Source organism: Zea mays, chromosome 5 (assembly GCF_902167145.1).
Source record: "Zea mays cultivar B73 chromosome 5, Zm-B73-REFERENCE-NAM-5.0, whole genome shotgun sequence".
Taxonomy (NCBI): Eukaryota; Viridiplantae; Streptophyta; class Magnoliopsida; order Poales; family Poaceae; genus Zea; species Zea mays.
Genome location: NC_050100.1, coordinates 90,180,093 through 90,199,644, shown reverse-complemented (window position 1 = coordinate 90,199,644; position 19,552 = coordinate 90,180,093).

Here is a 19,552-nt window from a genome sequence, read left to right as displayed (position 1 = left end):
AAGGTTGGTTTAAATTATATGAGGGTCTTTTATTTAATCTCTTATTATAAAAGACTTAAATCTTGGAATACTATCAACTAGGTCTCGAAGTAGATTTTTTTGGGCGTTACCAATTCTACCCCCCTTAAAAATAATCTCGTCCTTGAGATTACTAAGAAAATGGGATGCAAAAGTTTTGTAGTTTGTCTTCTAATTTCCAAATGAGATCAAGAGTAGAAAGTTTCTTTCTAAGTAGTAGGTGGTTAGGAAAGCATGGATGTCTTTTATGTCAAGCCACTTATTAAGATGAGAGATGGTTAGAGTAAGGATAAGTTGTGGTACGAAGGGTTGGGGCAAGGAAAGACTACATCTCGGACGGTGGATCTTGATTCATCTGAAGATCGGGTTCGACTCATAACTTTCCTTATCGAGGTTGATCTATTTCTTCTTAGGTCTTGGTGTTGCCATTCGATAAATTTAAGATAGCTGAGGTACATGGGATGAGTAGGTCAAACACGGTTAACGTTGCTCTTAGGTTTGGGGTAGGTGAATTAGGAACTCCAATAGGTAGGTTAGGTAGGTGTGTATGGTCGAATCGGTCTAGGGCACTAGTTTTGGATTAAAACATGTTTATAGGAGTAGGATCTAATCTATTTCACTAGGATTAACTAACTGGTTAAGTAACTCACTTTAGATTAGATCATAGTAGCTTAGATGGGATCTAGATTAGATTGGTATGGCTAGCTTAGATGGATAATATCTAGTTAATTTTGGATTAGATCATGGTTGTTACTTCATGATGAGATAAGCGAAGTGGTTGGGTTGAGATGGGCTAATAAGATAGAATCTTTTTAAGGTAGGATGTATCTTATTAGGATAAGGTATCTCTACTAGATGAAATGGATCTATTAAGCTAAATATATTTTTAATGGGGGATAATCTAGGTTGTCTAGTTATCTTATAACACATTTTTTATGCCTATATGTATATGCAGATGCAATTGTGGACATTACTCCACAACTCATCACACTCAATCAAAGAACCAAATCAAATAGTTATCATAAGAACAGAACATTCAAGCATATAGATACCTACATAAATAGTTTTGTTTTTGTTCCTAAGATTAGGTCTCCTATTCCTAAAGGTCACTTTAGGTACAAGATTTCAAAGTGTGAAATCCTCTTTTGTCTTTAGAAGAGAAAATGTAAGAGTAATCAAGTAGATAAGGGTTGTTCAGTTCTATCTAGGTTACGTCCTACAATCAACATTGCTCTCATAGCACTTCTGTCACACCCGGGTTTTAGGGGCACCAAACCCGGGCGTGAATAATCACCAAGTGTGCTAGGATCAAGTCTCACACATATGATAACTCATGGTACAGAAACGAATGTCACATCATTAATATATAATGGAATTCTGTACAAAATAGTTGATAATCACATCATACGAAGACAACGATCCAGCAACCCTAGTTGACTAGGAGACGACGACCTACACCACTCACGAACTCATCACAGCAACCTTCATGCGCCTCATCCAGTGGTACTTGTTCTTGACTTAGGGGATGTGAGTACAACAAGGGTGAGCTCACATATGTCCATCGCTTGACAAGTTGTGCAGAATAATGTGCATGAACTCACTGTCACACCCAGTGTTTAGAAGGCAAACCGAATGCGAACCATGTACGTGCCAGGATCAGCAATTCACGCACACAGTAGTTACATAACTGGACATCATCACACAGTGCTCAAATAATAACATAGAAGATAGTAATAGTTGATTACATCATGATGTATGAGACATCCACATAGTCTTTAACAATAATCAAAGTACGAAAATGAAACGTAGATAAACAGGGCCTTCACAGGCAGCCTACTAGGGGTTTGCCGCTAAACCACGCCTAGAACCCATTGTACTCTTGGAACTCCTAGAAGTCTCCCTCCACGGCTTCATCTTCACCTGAGCACTGGTTGCAATGTGGACAACCTGGGGGGTTTGGTGTGTAAAGCAAGGGTGAGTACAAATCAACATACTCAACAATTGTCCCGTTTTGGTTGTAGTGGACTAGCTTTATGTGGGGTTAAGTCAAGCAGTTGCTTTTAGTTGGTCAGGTTATTATTACTAGTAGAGAGCCAGGTTTTAGCATTAACCCGAATTGTTAACCCAGTAGTACCCTTTCCAAATGGAAAGAATACCAGAAACGTTACCATAAGCATAATCATAACCATCATCCTCATCACCACCTATAAATCAAACATCTCTAATAAAAGTATCTCTAATCAATGGAGCAGGGCCATGCCAGGAAAAAGTGAGGCCCTGTACAAAAATATTGAATAGAGGCCCTTTTTTACAAAATCACTAAAAACTAATAGTATAATAATATAAATATTATAATACAACATAGAAATGAATTTTATGAAAAGCATACCTATTAAACTCTTGGTTACATAAATTTTACTTGAACAACTTCATTCTCCTTGTGTTCCTTGAAATAAATTCCTCAACAATATGATCATATTCAATCTTATCCAACAATTCACTCTGAAGTGCTACTGTGGCTAAATCAGTAAGTCTTTGTTGTGTCATTGTAGAACGTAAGTAGGACTTCAATAGTTTCAGTTTAGAAAAACTTCGTTCTGCTGAAGCAACAGTCACAGGAATGGTCAATAGAACTCTGTAAGCAATACTTGCATTAGGAAAAGAATCATGTAGCTTTGAAAAATTTAGAATTTCCATAGGCCCCATCTTTTCTTTTGGAATGAAATTCTAAAGAAACTTCAACTCCGCATACAATTCTTTAGCATCAATATCAGATTGTCCCTCTTTGTTTAGGGCAGTCTTCAGATTATCACAAGAAGAATGTAGGCTCTCATTATCTAATGATTGCAATACTTCAGAATTAAATAAGAATCCAAAAATTTTCTGATAGCCTTGATACTGTTCAAATCTCCTTGTAAGTGAGGAAACTGCTTGATCAACAATAGGTAGAAAATAGGTGATTCTAAATGATTCCTCTAGAGACTGTGTGCAATATTTGCCTCATCAGGGTTTTCATCAAAATGTCTCTTTCTTTTAATCTCCCGTCTTTTACGAAAAGATGTGTCAATATCCATCTCATGTGCAATGTCTTTGGCTGTCTGTAATGCTTCTAAGAAACCAATTTCTCTATAATTTTTGAAGAAAGAAATCAACCCTTGCACTTTATCAATAGCATCATCAATGAGCATATCTTTGGCTTGCAAGTGCTTGCTTACTATATTGACAACAAATAGTACCTCATACCAAATGACTATTGCAACTATAAATTCATACTCTCCAAGTTCGTTATTAGCCAAACCTTTAGCCTCGCTGCTCGTTTTCACATCATTGCCAGCATCTGCCACCTAGTATAAAAAAAGTATGTGTTATAATTGGACAAACATGAAAGTATCAAATAAATATAAAAGTATAAAGCACCTGAAGTAGAGCCTCCCGAAAATCTGCAAATTGAAATCTGATAGCTTTAACACTTTCAATGCGACTCTCCCAACATGTAGCTGATACTGACTTAGGAGTCAATCCTGTTATGTTATCTTTTAGAATCTGCCATTTCTTAATGGAATTAGCAAATATTGTATATATGCGTTGGATGATTCCAAAGAAATCCTTAGCTTTCCCGCATGTGTTGGCCATGTCACAAAGTGTTAAATTAAGGTTATGACAACTACAAGCAGAATAGAAAGCTCTAGGATTTAAATCCAAAAGTTTCTTTTGAACTCCGTTTTTGCATCCATTCATGTTTGCCCCATTATTGTAGCCTTGTCCTCTCACATTATCTGTGTCAAGATCAAGAATCTTTAGTTCATTTTGTAGCACATCAAAAAGACCTTGTCCAGTTGTATCATTGACATCTAAAAATCCTAGAAAAGACTCTTCAATGTTGGCATGATTTTAAGATAAATCCACATATCTTATTATTGTCACACCCGGGTTTTGTGGCATCAAGACCCGGGCGCGAACATAATCACCAGGTGTGCTAGGACCAAGTCTCACACATATGATGAATCATGGCACAAGATCGAATGTCACATCTTTACTATATAATAGGAGTTCTATACTGTTGGGGACTCGTTCTCAAATGCTATGAATTAAGAACAAGGCAACATAAAATGTTAAATGCTAATACCCTTCGTCCAATGAAGCATTATTCCTTTAAGGATTAATGCACCTCGGACGAAGGTTTAAGACGATACAATTACGAAGGTTAAATCTTCGTAATCGAACTCTAATAAATTATATAAAGTAATATGAAATATGAAGCATTAAAGACAAATAAATTATGAACGAACAACATTACTTTCACATTATATCAACTTAATGTATTCAAATATTAGATACAATTATACCTCTGCTTTGGCAAAAGGTTGATTCCAGAATGATGCGATTGCAATTACAGGAATGCGTGAACAGTAAAGGAATACTGTTCACTATTTATAGGCACGGGACACAGCCTGTGAGAAATTACAATTATGCCCCTCATAAAAGTTTACAACAACGACTCAAACATTTATGGACTAAAAGGTCATTCTACTTTTAAGTCGGTTTGTAATTCCGAAGCTTCATGAAGAGGAACCTTCGGTCGTTATATGCGGATAGCTTCAGCCGAAGCTGTTTCTTCCTGCAGGACCTTCGACGACGAAGCATGGTCCCAACAGTAGCCCCTTCGCGGTGCTAGATCGTTTTTCGTAACGAGCTTGATCCGTGAAAAAAGTCTCTTAGGCTTCAGGAAGCCGAAGGTCCGAAAAACACCTTCCCTGAGCTCGTTGTCGAGAAACGATTCAGTTTCCGAGCGCATAGCGGTCCCACCCTGCAGAGTTACTATTTGGTCTCTGCGGTCCACCGTGCAGCGGGTGCAAGCAACTGTTCGCCTGGTGTAAAAATCCTGACGATTCACCTTCTTACCTGCAGCACTATATAAACAGACGGGTAGGTGTGAAGTTACCACAGCATTCATTGCTATTGCACTGTTTTGCTGCCAAAATTTTAACCATAGCCGAAGCTTGACTCTCGCAATCAAACGAAGCTCCAGTTTAAAGCCTACTTCGTCAGAAGAAAAAACTTCGGAAGAAAAAGTTTTTAGTTCCCAAAAAATTCAGAATTAAATGGCCAGAGTGCGCTCTACCGCTAGGGTTGAGCGTGAGGGAGGCAAAGCTGAAGGATCGGAGACTGTTCCTATCTCCGAAGCGATGCAACGATCTGGGCTGGTGACCTCAGAAGCAATCCGTACTACCGAGGCAGAGCAGACTGTTGCCGAGACAGAAGAAGTTGTTGCCGAAGCAGAAGAAGGAAATATTGAGGAAGCTGATCCCAATGACGATTACCATATTGCCGTGCCAAGCAAACCCAGCCACTTGGACTTCGAAAAGTCGACTGTCTCCAAGGCTGATCTCTCCAAGATGGTGAAGTCAGGTTATTTCAGTGAGAATGAGAAGAAGCTACTTCGCTTCGGGGGGGAAGAAACTACCCCGAAGCCAGGAAAGGATGAAATAGTCATTTTCAAGAGCTTCCTAAAAGCTGGGTTGAGATTTCCCTTAAATAGGATGATCTCTGATGTGCTGCAAAAAATTGGCATCTATTTTCACCAACTGACTCCCAACGCGATTGTCAGGCTCAGCGTCTATATCTGGGCTCTCCGAAGCCAGGCGGTGGAGCCATTTGCTGATAGCTTCTGTCGAGCTCATGAGCTGCATTACCAAACAAAGGCCAGAAAAGATGGATTGCACGAAAATTTTGGTTGCTATAACTTTGCTTATCGGAAAACCACAAAGTTTCCCGTGATCAGCTACCGAAGCAAGTGGCCGGCCGGCTGGAAATCAGAATGGTTTTATGTCAAAGTTGACGAAGACAAAGAGAAGCTGGTTCAGAGCCCTCTTGAACTAACCTTCGGAGAAACAAGACCCCGATGCAGAATGGAAGTAGAAGGTCCAACTTGGGCTGCTCTGGGCGAATTCAAAATTATTGCAGAACATATTGGCACTAGAGATTTAGTGCAGGAATTCTTGGCCTTCAGGGTTTTTCCAACTATGAAAGATTGGACAATGCCGAAGCTTAAAGGGGAAAAGAAGAAGGGGGAACTCGTCCGACTGCCCTATCATTACAAATTCAAGAAATACTTTAAAGTACCCTGCCAAGAATGACTTGATACAATTGAAATAATGAGCAATGAAATTCTTGGGAATTACTCTAAGAAAGAGGACCAACTAATGACAGCGGCCTTCGGCACTCGGCCGAAACGAAGGCTGAACAGGGTACTTGATGCCATAGGATTTGAATATGCTGACTACGGTCGACTGGGCGGAGATGCTGGGGGCCCGAAGCGAAAAAGGATTGCTAGCACTACTGACGAAGAAGTCATCAAGGCAGCAAAAAAGAAAAAGAAAGATTCTGATAACATTAGTGCTGAAGAGTTAAATCCTGAGCCGAAGGTGGCTACGATAAAAAAGAGAAAAAGTGCATCGCCAGAGCCGGAAACGCCGGTCCAAGAAGAAGAAACTCCTGCTTCTCCTTCTGCTGCTGAAGTAGAAGAAATTATGAAGGTAATGACTGAACCTTTGCCTTTCAGGCTAAGTCCGCTGGCACTGGAACTGACGAGGTTTTTTCAGAAGGACAAGGCAGCTTCGGCAGTAGAAAGTCCTGCGAAGCCAAAAAAGCGGAGAATTATTCAAGTAACAGATGTGATCCACCAGACGCCGCCACCGGCAACAGTGTCAAAAATTGTTTTTGCTGAAACTGCCAAAGCCGAAGCTACGGAAATGAAAACTACTGAAGCTGAATCCGGCGAAGCCGAAGCTACCGGGGCTGAAGCCGGGGCCACCGAAGAGTCGAACCTGGAAACCACTCTTGAAGTTATTGACAACATACTGCTGAAAATGGCTGAAGAGGAAGCTACCGTGGCTACAGTGAATACGACAACTGAGAAGGAGAAAGAACAAATTGATGAAATTTCAGAAGAAGAAGATTTTAACTTTCAAGATTTGCTCGGACAAGAATTAACGGACGCCGAAAAGGAGGAATTGAATAAATATGCCATATCTTGCGGATACAAATCAGGGGCTATGCTTTTTGGTGGGGTCAACGAAGGGAAATTAAGATGCCTTCGGAACCACATCGAAGCCAAAATTGTTAGAACCCTTTCCAAAAGCATTGGCTTGCCGAAGCTGGAAACGGACTTATGCCGTTACCAACGACAACATATCGCCGGAAGTTTGCTTTATGCTAACTTCAAGGTAACGAATATTTTTTATTATTTTATTACTATTATTATTTAACTTTTGTGTCATGTTCTGACGAAGATCATCTCGACAGAGCATATTATTAAGCAAAGTTCTGAAGATGCAACAAGATCTGGAGGACGAGAAAAACAAAACCATCATTCAAGATTTGGCTGAAAAAGTTAAAAATCATGAAGCCAATCTGAAAAAGAAAGTCGTCGCAATTCAAGATCTTGAAATCATGGTCAAAGAGCACGAAGGTGCACTAGAAAAGAAGGATTTTATTATTCAGACCATGGAAGGCTCTTTGGCTGAAGTCCAAACTGAAAATGACAAATTAAAGAATGAATTGCTCCGTCAATCAGAAAAATTCGAGCAAGAAAAGAAATATTTTGAAGCAAGCCTGAAGACTGAAGTGGATAAGTACTCAATTCTGCAGAAATCCTTTACAGAACTTCAGGAAAAATGCTTAAGCTTCGACATCCGATGTGTGCAACGGCTGAAGGATGTATTTCACTCTGTCGGAGCTAGCTCTTCGAAATTTACACCTTCAGCTGAAAACTTGCCAAGAACATTAGAACACATTGAAGGCGAAGTTGATGCCCTTGATGAAGTTATTGGTGGGCACGCTGACTTCTGCGCCCTGGTAGCTTCTCGGGGCACAACTGCTGCTTTTTTGAAGGCTGGCTGCACACATGGAAACACTGTGAACAGACCAAACTTCAACCTATCAGCTTCAGATTTGTTAGATATCCCAAGCTTAGCCAGAAGCATCGGAAATAGATTTATGACCCAGATCTGGGTAAGTGGCGGGCGGAAAATGGCAGGCGACGAAGCTCGAAGCCATCTTAAGCCGGTATAAAACTTATGTTTGTTACTTTTACCTTCTCCTTTGAAATTTGTACCTTTCTTACTGTGTTGTTTGATATATACAGGATGACGAAGCTGAAGATTGACAGTGCTGAAGTTTGACAAAACTGAAGACGAAGCTTTAGCTGAAGCTTAAAATTGCTTATAATGTGCTTTCCTGCAAAAATTCTTGGAGAGACTTTTGTAATATAGATATGAAGTTACTTATGTAAATTTGTACATACCTTGTAATATATTTTGTCTCCTTTAACCGCATCCAGTCTGCTTTGCTGTGGACGAAACTTCTCTTTTGAGCCGAAGGCGAAAAACACCTTCCCTTCTTTTCGTACACAACGAAGCATAGAAAATTTTTCCTTCGAATCTTTTTCCCTTCTCTTCTTTCTGAAGCACCTATCTTTTTTGTGTAGCATGATGATGATTCTATATATGTCTAAATGGATGTTCATGAATGCAAATGACATGATGATATGTTATGTGCAAATGAATATTAGGACACATGCTCAAAAAACCATAAGCACGGCCCTTCGTCCCCTCAAGAATGATAAAAATCTTTTTGCCGTTTACTTTTCGGCTTCACCGTTTACTTTTCGGTGTATCAGCGTTGACTTTTCGCTGTAAGCCTCCCTTAGGAGCTTCTTCGCCTTTTACTTTCAGCGGAATCAGCGTTTATTTTTCGCTGTAAGCCTCGCTTAGGAGCTTCTTCGCCTTTTACTTTCGGCGGAATCAGCGTTTATTTTTCGCTGTAAGCCTCCCTTAGGAGCTTCTTCGCCTTTTACTTTCGGCGGAATCAACGTTTATTTTTCGCTGTAAGCTCTGCATTCCCTTAGGAATGACTTTTGAGCTTCTCCCTGTTTTCTTTTCTTTCTCTTTGCACTCGAGGGTGCGTTCTCAGCTTTTACATTTACATTTTTGGGGGATATCACTCTTATAGAATTGAAATAAGGAAAAGAAAAATTACATGTTGTGGCCCCATTAAAAACCTTTCTCCCCCTTTGGAAAGGAAAAGGGTGCCACGAAAAAGAATATAAAAAATTACATCAAACTAAACATAATATCTCCGAAGCTCATCCGCATTCCACGATCTGGGAATGTCATTGCCGTCCAAATCCTTCAACCTGTAAGAACCAGGTCTTGCCGAAGATACTACCAAAAAGGGACCCTCCCACTTCAGCTGTAATTTGCCTACTGTTTCGGGGTTAGCTACCCTTCGAAGTACCAAGTGTCCTGGTTCAATGTTCTTCAACTTGACCTTTCTATCACGCCATTTTATTGTTTTAGCTTGATATTTATTGATGTTTTCCACAGCTTGGAGTCTGATCCCTTCGATAGCATCTTTTTCTACAGAACAATCAGCTTCGTTTTCGCCCTCTGCCGAAGCTACTGTCCTTATTGATCCTTTTTTAGCCTCTTCTGGGGTTATTGCTTCGTCACCAAATAATAGTTTAAAGGGTGTGAAGCCTGTTGATCTTGAGATGGTTGTGTTATGACTCCACACCACTTTGATTAACTCGTCTGGCCACTTTCCCCTCGGCTGATTGAAGATTGACTTCATTATTCCTATCATTATGATCCCATTGGCTCTTTCAACAAGTCCATTTGATTCTGGGTGTCGGACTGATGCAAAATGGATCTTCGTGCCGATTTGATTACAAAATTCTCTGAAGGCTTCAGAATCGAACTGTGTCCCATTATCCACAGTGATAGCCTTCGGCACTCCGAAGCGACAAACAATGTTCTGCCAGAAAAACTTTTGAATAGTAAACGAAGTTATTGTGGCTAAGGGCTTCGCCTCAATCCATTTGGAAAAATATTCCACTGCCACCACCACGTATCTTAAGTTCCCCTGTGCTGGTGGTAATGGACCTAACAAATCCAGACCCCACCTTTGCAACGGCCAAGTGGGTTGTATTAATTGAGTTAAAGACGAAGGTTGTTTTTGATCTCTTGCACATTTCTGACAACCTTCGCACTTTTGAACTAAATCCGCTGCATCCGAAGCTGCCTTTGGCCAATAAAATCCTTGGCGAAAAACTTTCCCAAGCAAGGGCCTAGATCCAATGTGAGATCCACACAGACCTGCATGTATGCCCTTCATTAACTCTATACCTTCGGATCTGGATAAGCACTTGAGTAATGGGGAACAGATCCCGCGCTTGTATAACTCCCCTTCTATTATAACATATGGTCGAGCTCTTGCTTCTATTCTCCTGTTATAAGCTTCGTCGTCTGAAAGAAAATTACCCTGAAGAAAAGAGATGATCTCAGTTCTCCAATCTTCACTATAAACAGGGGATATGTTAAGGATTGCTCTTTCAAGAAGCTCGACCGAAGGTGATTTTATTGTTTCAAAAAATACTTCCGAAGGTACAGGCAGCCCCTGGGCTGCTGACTTAGCCAATAAATCAGCGTATTCATTTTCTCCACGAGGAATATTTTTGATAGAGAAACCTTCGAAGGAAGCCTCAACCCTTCGGACTGTATCTAGATACTTTTCAAGCTTCGGGTCTCTTGCTTTGTAACTTTTGTCAATATGATCAGAAATAACTTGGGAATCAGTTTTAAGGATGGCCCTTCTGATTCCCATTGCCTTTAATTTCCGAAGACCCAAAAGCAGAGCTTCATACTCGGCGATGTTATTTGTGCAACTAAAATCAAGTTTTGCCGCATAACAAGTTTTAACTTTGGAAGGTGAAACCAACACAGCAGCCGCTCCTGCTCCGAAGGTTCCCCAAGACCCATCGCAAAACACTGTCCATGCTTCGGTGTCTTTATTTGTTTCTTCCTCCTGAGCCCCTGGCGTCCAGTCAGCAATGAAGTCTGCTAACGCCTGGGACTGAATCGAAGATCTATGAACATATTCAATACAAAATTCATTGAGCTCTGCAGCCCATTTTCCAATCCTTTCGGTGGCTTCTCGGTTCCTCATAATATCCTTCAGAGGTTGTGAAGAAGGAACAATTATGTTGTAAGCTTGAAAATAGTGCCGAAGCTTCCTCGAGGCCATCAAGACAGCATACAATACCTTCTCCAACTCTGTATAATTTTTCTTTGACAAACTAAGAACCTCAGATACAAAATATATTGGGGCCTGCCTCTTAACTTGGCCTTCAAGCTTCTCCTAAACAAGTGCTGCACTTACCACTGAGTGCGAAGCTGCCACATATAATAACAAAGGAGCCCCTGGCGTAGGTGGAGTTAGTGTTGTTAGATCTATCAAATACTGTTTTAGTTCTTCAAAGCCTTCTGCTGGATTGGTCCCCATTGAAAGATTTCAGCTGACTTCAGCACTTCGAAGAATGGTAGATTTCTTTCTGCTGATCTGGATATGAATCTATTGAGAGATGCTAGCCTTCCTGTCAATCTTTGAGCCCCCTTTTTTGTACTTGGTGGCTCCATTCGAAGTATAGCTTCGATTTTACTTGGGTTGGCCTCAATTCCCTTTGTTGAAACTAAGCAACCAAGAAATTTCCCCTTCTTTACTCCGAAGACACATTTTTCTGGATTCAGCTTTAGACCAGCCTGTCTAAAATTAGCAAAGGTCTCTTGTAAATCAGCAATGTGGTTATCCTGCTTCGTGCTCTTTACAATGATATCATCAACATAAGTTAGGACATTCCTGCCTATCTGAGAATGGAGAACCTTTGTTGTCATTCTGCTGAAGCTTCCTCCAGCATTCTTGAGCCCTTCAGGCATCCGAAGGTAACAGTATGTCCCACTAGGGGTTATGAAGCTGGTTTTTGGCTCATCCTCCTTCATCCAAATTTGATGATAGCCTGAATAGCAATCCAGCAAACTCATAAGTTCTGATGAAGCTGCTGCATCAACTAAAGAATCTATCCTTGGCAATGGGAACTCATCCTTCGGACAGGCCTTATTGAGATCAGTAAAATCGATGCACATTCTCCATTTACCATTGGCCTTCTTCACCATAACAGTGTTAGCTAACCATTCTGGGTATTTTACCTCTCTAATAACTCCGGCGCTGAGGAGTCGTTTTACTTCATTCCGAGCACCTTCGGCCTTATCATCAGACATCTTCCGAAGCCTCTGCTTCCTGGGTCTGAAGGATGGATCAACATTGAGCGAGTGCTCGATAACATCCCTATTAACTCCGCATAGATCATTAGCTGACCAAGCAAAAACATCTTTATTGTTGAACAAAAACCTTATCAAGGTTTTCTCCTGCTCTTCGGACAATTGAGATCCCAATAGCACCTTCTGGTCTGCTATATCCTCACACAAGAGCATGGGTTTCAGCTGATCAGCCGAAGCAGCTTTTTCCCTTCTGAACTTGTACTGCTCACAAGCTTCAGTTCCATCTATATTATAGATTGCTTTTGAGTCTGTCCAATTTCCTTCGGCCCTTCTGGCAGCTTCTTGACTTCCATGAATAGCAATGGGCCCTTGGTCCGAAGGTATCTTCATGCAAAGATAAGCTGGATGCAAAATTGCTTCGAAGGCATTAAGAGTACCACGACCAATGATTGCATTGTAAGGGTACTCCATGTCAACAATATCAAACATAACTTGCTCAGTCCTTGTGTTGTTGATGAATCCGAAGGCCACTGACATTGAGATTTTGCCAAGTGCTACAATCTGCCTTCCTCCGAAGCCGCAGAGGGGATGTGTGGCATCAAGAATTTTATCTTCGGGCTCTTGCATCTGTCTGAAGGCCTTAGCAAATATGATATCAGCTGCACTGCCTGTATCAACCAAAACATTGTGGACCAGAAATCCTTTGATAACACAAGAGATAACCATAGCATCATTGTGTGGGTAGTCCTTGAGTTGAAGGTCCTCTTGGGAAAAGGTAATAGGAATGTGAGACCATCTTGACTTGACAAAGGGTCCTTGCACCCCGACATGTTGTACCCTTCTCTGTGCTTCCTTCTTCTGTTTCTTGTTGGCTGGTTCTGAACTTGAACCGCCCGTTATCGGGAGTACCAGCTTCGGAACCGAAGCAACTCCAGCTCGAATATTGAACGAATCCATTAGCTCAGAAAAGTGGAAGTGAGTTCACCAGAGGTGGGCGCCAATGTTGGGAACTCGTTCTCAAATGCTATGAATTAAGAACAAGGCAACATAAAATGTTAAATGCTAATACCCTTCGTCCAATGAAGCATTATTCCTTTAAGGATTAATGCACCTCGGACGAAGGTTTAAGACGATACAATTACGAAGGTTAAATCTTCGTAATCGAACTCTAATAAATTATATAAAGTAATATGAAATATGAAGCATTAAAGACAAATAAATTATGAACGAACAACATCACTTTCACATTATATCAACTTAATGTATTCAAATATTAGATACAATTATACCTCTGCTTTGGCAAAAGGTTGATTCCAGAATGATGCGATTGCAATTACAGGAATGCGTGAACAATAAAGGAATACTGTTCACTATTTATAGGCACGGGACACAGCCTGTGAGGAATAACAATTATGCCCCTCATAAAAGTTTACAACAACGACTCAAACATTTATGGACTAAAAGGTCATTCTACTTTTAAGTCGGTTTGTAATTCCGAAGCTTCATGAAGAGGAACCTTCGGTCGTTATATGCGGATAGCTTCAGCCGAAGCTGTTTCTTCCTGCAGGACCTTAGGCGACGAAGCATGGTCCCAACATATACAAAATAAATAAATAATTACATTAATAGGAGACAACGGTCCAGCAACCCAAAGTTGACTGGGAGACGACGACCTAGACCTCTCACGAACACATCGCAGCATCCTCCATACGCCTCATCCTGCGGTACCTGTTCTTGACCTGTGGGGGGTGTGAGACAGCAAGAGTGAGCTCACATACGTTCATCGCTCAACAAGTTGTGGGGAATAATGTGCATGAACTCGCCAAAGGTGGGAGCTCATGTGAAGTGTAAGGCTTACCAAAGAGGATGGTTAGAGCTGAGCATTGCTTTTAAAGTTGGTCAAAATTTTATTAGCAGTTACTAAGTATAAGTAAATACCAACCCAATTAAGTAGTAGAACAAAAGTAACAACCTCACCTGCGATGCAATGCATATGACAAATTGAGTTTAAGTTCCATAATTTAATCATGTGAGTGTCCGAGCTGCTCATGACCGTGAGCACGGCTAGTATACCAGTTTTACACTCTGCAGAGGTTGCGCATCTTTACCCACAAGTCATGTTACCCATCTGCCAAGAGACGGCCAATCCCATACACGTCTACCGAGGAGGCGAGGCAGGGTAACACTATGAGGCCTTTACAAAGTTCCACTAGCTTCAGAAAACCTGCTACAGTTTATAGGAAGTTCCAATGCAGGAATCCCTCGCATGACCGCCATCGCAGCAAAATCATCCCAAGGGCCTCCCTACACTGACCACTCCCCTACTGCCCTTGCCCTTTTCGGGTAAGGTAGTCATCCACTAGCTTTCCTAATTAATCAGTCAAGGGCGTCCATAAACCCTTGTGGTAGCACTGTTTTCCCGGGTGGTTTTCCATGTTCCAATTAACATAATGATCTTATCATGAACAGTAAATAATAAACAGATAATAAAAAGTGTAATCATGAATAGCGTATCTCCATACCCAAAACCACATAAAGCAATAGCAAGTACTACCCAAAAAGTCCAGTGGTAATCAAGGTATAAAGATAGTCAAACTGGGGTAACCTATTGGGTCCCATCAAAATTAACCTATGCAGATCATTATGATTAATCAGAACATGACTCGGTAAAAAGAAGTGATCAAGGGCACAACTTGCCTTCAATGAGCTCCTGCTCAGCTATCTCTACTTGCTGAACCTCAGGATCCACAGTGGCTTGCTCGTCTACTCGCATAAACACAATACATACATAGTATAGCAAAAATTAACATTGCACCAAACATGTGTATAAATTACACAATAAAATTCTACACATTAAAATAAGAACCTAGGAACAGGAATCATTAAATTTGGAGTTATAGATTTTTAGATATGAATTTCTAAAGGTTTAATGTGCTTGAAATAGGATTAAATGAGAAATTAATCTTCTTACTGTTTTCATGTCAAAACAGAGACACTAAATGATAGAAAATAATATTACAAAATTTTAGAAACTGGAATGGTTCAATTTGAAGCTAAAATGAATTTTCTATGCATTTTACAAGTTTCTAGATTTGTTTTTGTATTAAAAACGAATTTCTAATTTTATTTCTCTATTTTTAATCCACTCTGGACTGGGCCTCAATTTTCAGAAAGGTCAGGGGCCCCTGCGCAAGATGTTCCAGGACTCAGAGTACTGCTACTAGGGATGGCGGGTTGAATACCAAATAACAGAGGGGCTCTTTTGATAAATCGAACGACCGAAGGGGTATGTTTTGATTTCGGCCGCCCGATTAGATGTGGAGGGCCCAGATCACATTGGGACGACATCGAACCGATACGCAATCCGGTCCACTCGATCCTGATCGGACGGTCATGATTTTGAAATGGCGCCAAAGCATAACTTGCGCCGGATTAGAATTGGACGGCTGTGATCTAATCCACCGAAGCGGTATCCCTTGATATGATCTTTGCCGTTGGTTAAGAATCCAACGGCCACGCGACCCCGACTCTACTACACCAACTCCGGTCGGTGGCGATATCCCCGCACGGCGGCGCCCATGACCGGTGGAGCCAATCACGTTTTCCCGCTGCGCGTTTTTCTAATTCATCATAGCTACACGATGCGCAATGCATAACAAAGACAAGTATGGGCTTATTACCAGTGCTCGATGCCTCGGTGACGCCGGCCGCGACATGAGGCGGACAGCGGCAGAGAAATGAAGTCCGGTGAGCAATTGCGCCCTGCCCAGCGACCCCTACACGGTGACCGCCCGACCAACACTTCCCAGCAGGCGGCGGGGTAGGTTTAGGATGTCAATGGCGGTCGATTCGTGCTTGGGGCGAGATCTCCCGGTCTTCTGCGCGCGAGTTAGAAAAGCTAGAGAACGGCGACGGTGGACCTAGGGGAGCTGTGGAGTGGAGAGGGCAAGGGATCATGGGGGCGAGTCGGCGGAGGAACTGCAGGGCGCCCAAGGGTTCTTATCCCTAGGTCGGAGCGGACCTCAACGGAATCCCGATGCCTACGGGTGGCGCACGGCATGCACGGAGGTGGTCGTCGCGCGAGGAAGACGGAGTCGCGCCGTTGAGTGTCTGCCCTGTGGGCCCGCTACCGCAGAGTAAGGCGCGAGCGAGGGAAGCGGCTGACCGCGGGTCCATTCTGTTAGGGTGGCGCGCGCGCGGTAGAGCAATCTGGGCCGCGCGAGGTGATTTTCGTGGTGGGCCGAATTCGTGGGGCCAGCCCAAACAGGGTTTCTTCTTCTTTTTCTTTTATTTTCTTTTCTCTCTCTTTTCAAATTCAAGTTGTATTCAAATTTAATTCAAACTATTGTGACCAATTTTTCTCAGATGATGTTGCGCCATAAACAGTACTACTTTGAAGACATATTATTATATATATTATTTTTATATTTTTTTCTCCTTTTGGTTTCAATTCTAGAATTTCCTTTCTTCTTTTCCAATTTCTAGAATTTCTTTTAGGATTTAATTTCCCATTGGGGTATTAACATAATAATAATAATAATTATTATTTTAACCATATTTTTATATCATCACAAAAATGCACATAAAGTAAGATCCAGCATGATGCACAGGTTATTTATGTGTTCTTGGTTCTCATTATCCGCTTTTAACTAGTGGTGATCACATGTAATGAATAGTAGAGGTCACAAACTATTGAGACTATCTCTCTCTTTTTTATTACACTTTTGAGTATTACAAATCCTACCCCCCTTAAAAATAATCTCGTCCTCGAGATTTGTAAGAAAGAGGATGCAACAAGTTTGGTTTGTAGTCTATGTTTCAATTTCTAAGGGGTTTTAATACCAAAAGATTTTTTTGTTCAAGTTTATAATACAAATTAGCATGTGATTACGAAAACATGGGTATATGTATATCCACTTTATTATGTAGGGTAAAAGATATTTTTAAAGCATATGTAGGTTTGGGTAAGAAGGAGTAGGGTAAGAAAAGACTCCATCCAAGATTGTGGATCTTGATTCCCTTGACGATCTAGCTTGAATCTTATCCTTCCTTGATTTGATGAAGCCGATCATATTCGATCTTTGTTCTTGAAGTTGTTATCTGAATTAGGTACATGTAGTTAAGACAAAGTAGTAGGTGGAGCAACTAGTTTAGTAGGTGGCTATGAGTTAAATGAGATTAGTCAGAATTTGGTTTGATTGTTTAGTTGGATAGATTATGTCTCCTATTATGTAGGTCAAGTTGTTGGTGTATGGCCGAGTTGGTCTAAGGCACTAACTTAGGCCCAAAACATGTTTATAGGGTCTAATCTATTTCACCAGTATTAACTAACCTATTTATGTATCTCACTTTAGATTAGATCATATTAGATTAGATGGGATCTAGATCGGTATCACCAGATTAGTCTAGACAATATCTAATTACTTTGGATTAGATCATGATTGATATTCTAGACTGGGATAAATATACTAATTAGGTCAAGATGAATTCATAAGGATAAGGTAGAATCTTTTGAGGTCAATTAGATTTACTAGGATAAGATTACATATTTTCAAGATAAGATGAATCTACTAAGGTAATAGAATATCTCTTAAGATAAGATGGATCTATGAGTGTAAGATAGAATCTTTCAAGATGAGATGAATATTGTTAGGCTAGATACTTTAATGAGAGATAATTTAGTTTATCTAGTTATCTTTATAAGCATTTTTTTCTATATGTATATGCAGATGTAATTATGGACATTACTCCACAACTCATCACACTCAATCAAAGATCCGAATCAAACAAGTACCATAAGAACAAACATTCAAATACATAGACACTTATAAAATAGTTTTGTTTTTGTTCCTAAGATTAGGTCTCCTATTCCTAAAGGTCACTTTAGGCATAAGATTTCAAAGTGTGAAATCCACTTTTGTCTTTAGAGTGAAAAGGTAAGAGTAATCAGAGTAAAGCGGAAATAGATAAGAAAAGATTAAGATGAGTTTAGAAAAGGATCAGAGTTGCAAAGGTAAGTAGACAATGGTTTCCAGTTCTATCTAGGTTTCATCCTACAGTCAACATTCCTCTGATACCACTTCTGTCACACCCGGGTTTTGTGGCACCAAGACCCGGGCGCGAACATAATCACCAGGTGTGCTGGGACCAAGTCTCACACATATGATGAATCATGGCACAGGATCGAATGTCACATCTTTACTATATAATAGGAGTTCTATACAAAATAAATAAATAATTACATTAATAGGAGACAACGGTCCAGCAACCCAAAGTTGACTGGGAGACGACGACCTAGACCTCTCACGAACACATCGCAGCATCCTCCATACGCCTCATCCTGCGGTACCTGTTCTTGACCTGTGGGGGGTGTGAGACAACAAGAGTGAGCTCACATACGTTCATCGCTCAACAAGTTGTGGGGAATAATATGCATGAACTCGCCAAAGGTGGGAGCTCATGTGAAGTGTAAGGCTTACCAAAGAGGATGGTTAGAGCTGAGCATTGCTTTTAAAGTTGGTCAAAATTTTATTAGCAGTTACTAAGTATAAGTAAATACCAACCCAATTAAGTAGTAGAACAAAAGTAACAATCTCACCTGCGATGCAATGCATATGACAAATTGAGTTTAAGTTCCATAATTTAATCATGTGAGTGTCCGAGCTGCTTATGACCGTGAGCACGGCTAGTATACCAGTTTTACACTCTGCAGAGGTTGCGCATCTTTACCCACAAGTCATGTTACCCATCTGCCAAGAGACGGCCAATCCCATACACCTCTACCGAGGAGGCGAGGCAAGGTAACACTACGAGACCTTTACAAAGTTCCACTAGCTTCAGAAAACCTGCTACAGTTTATAGGAAGCTCCAATGCAGGAATCCCTCGCATGACCGCCATCGCAGCAAAATCATCCCAAGGGCCTCCCTACACTAACCACTCCCCTACTGCCCTTGCCCCTTTCGGGTAAGGTAGTCATCCACTAGCTTTCCTAATTAATCAGCCAAGGGCGTCCATAAACCCTTGTGGTAGCACTGTTTTCCTGGGTGGTTCTCCATGTTCCAATTAACATAATGATCTTATCATGAACAGTAAATAATAAACAGATAATAAAAAGTGTAATCATGAATAGCGTATCTCCATACCCAAAACCACATAAAGCAATAGCATGTACTACCCAAAAAGTCCAGTGGTAATCAAGGTATAAAGATAGTCAAACTGGGGTAACCTATTGGGTCCCATCAAAATTAACCTATGCAGATCATTATGATTAATCAGAACATGACTAGGTAAAAAAAAAGTGATCAAGGGCACAACTTGCCTTCAATGAGCTCCTACTTAGCTATCTCTACTTGCTGAACCTCAGGATCTACAGTGGCTTGCTCGTCTACTCGCATCAACACAATACATACATAGTATA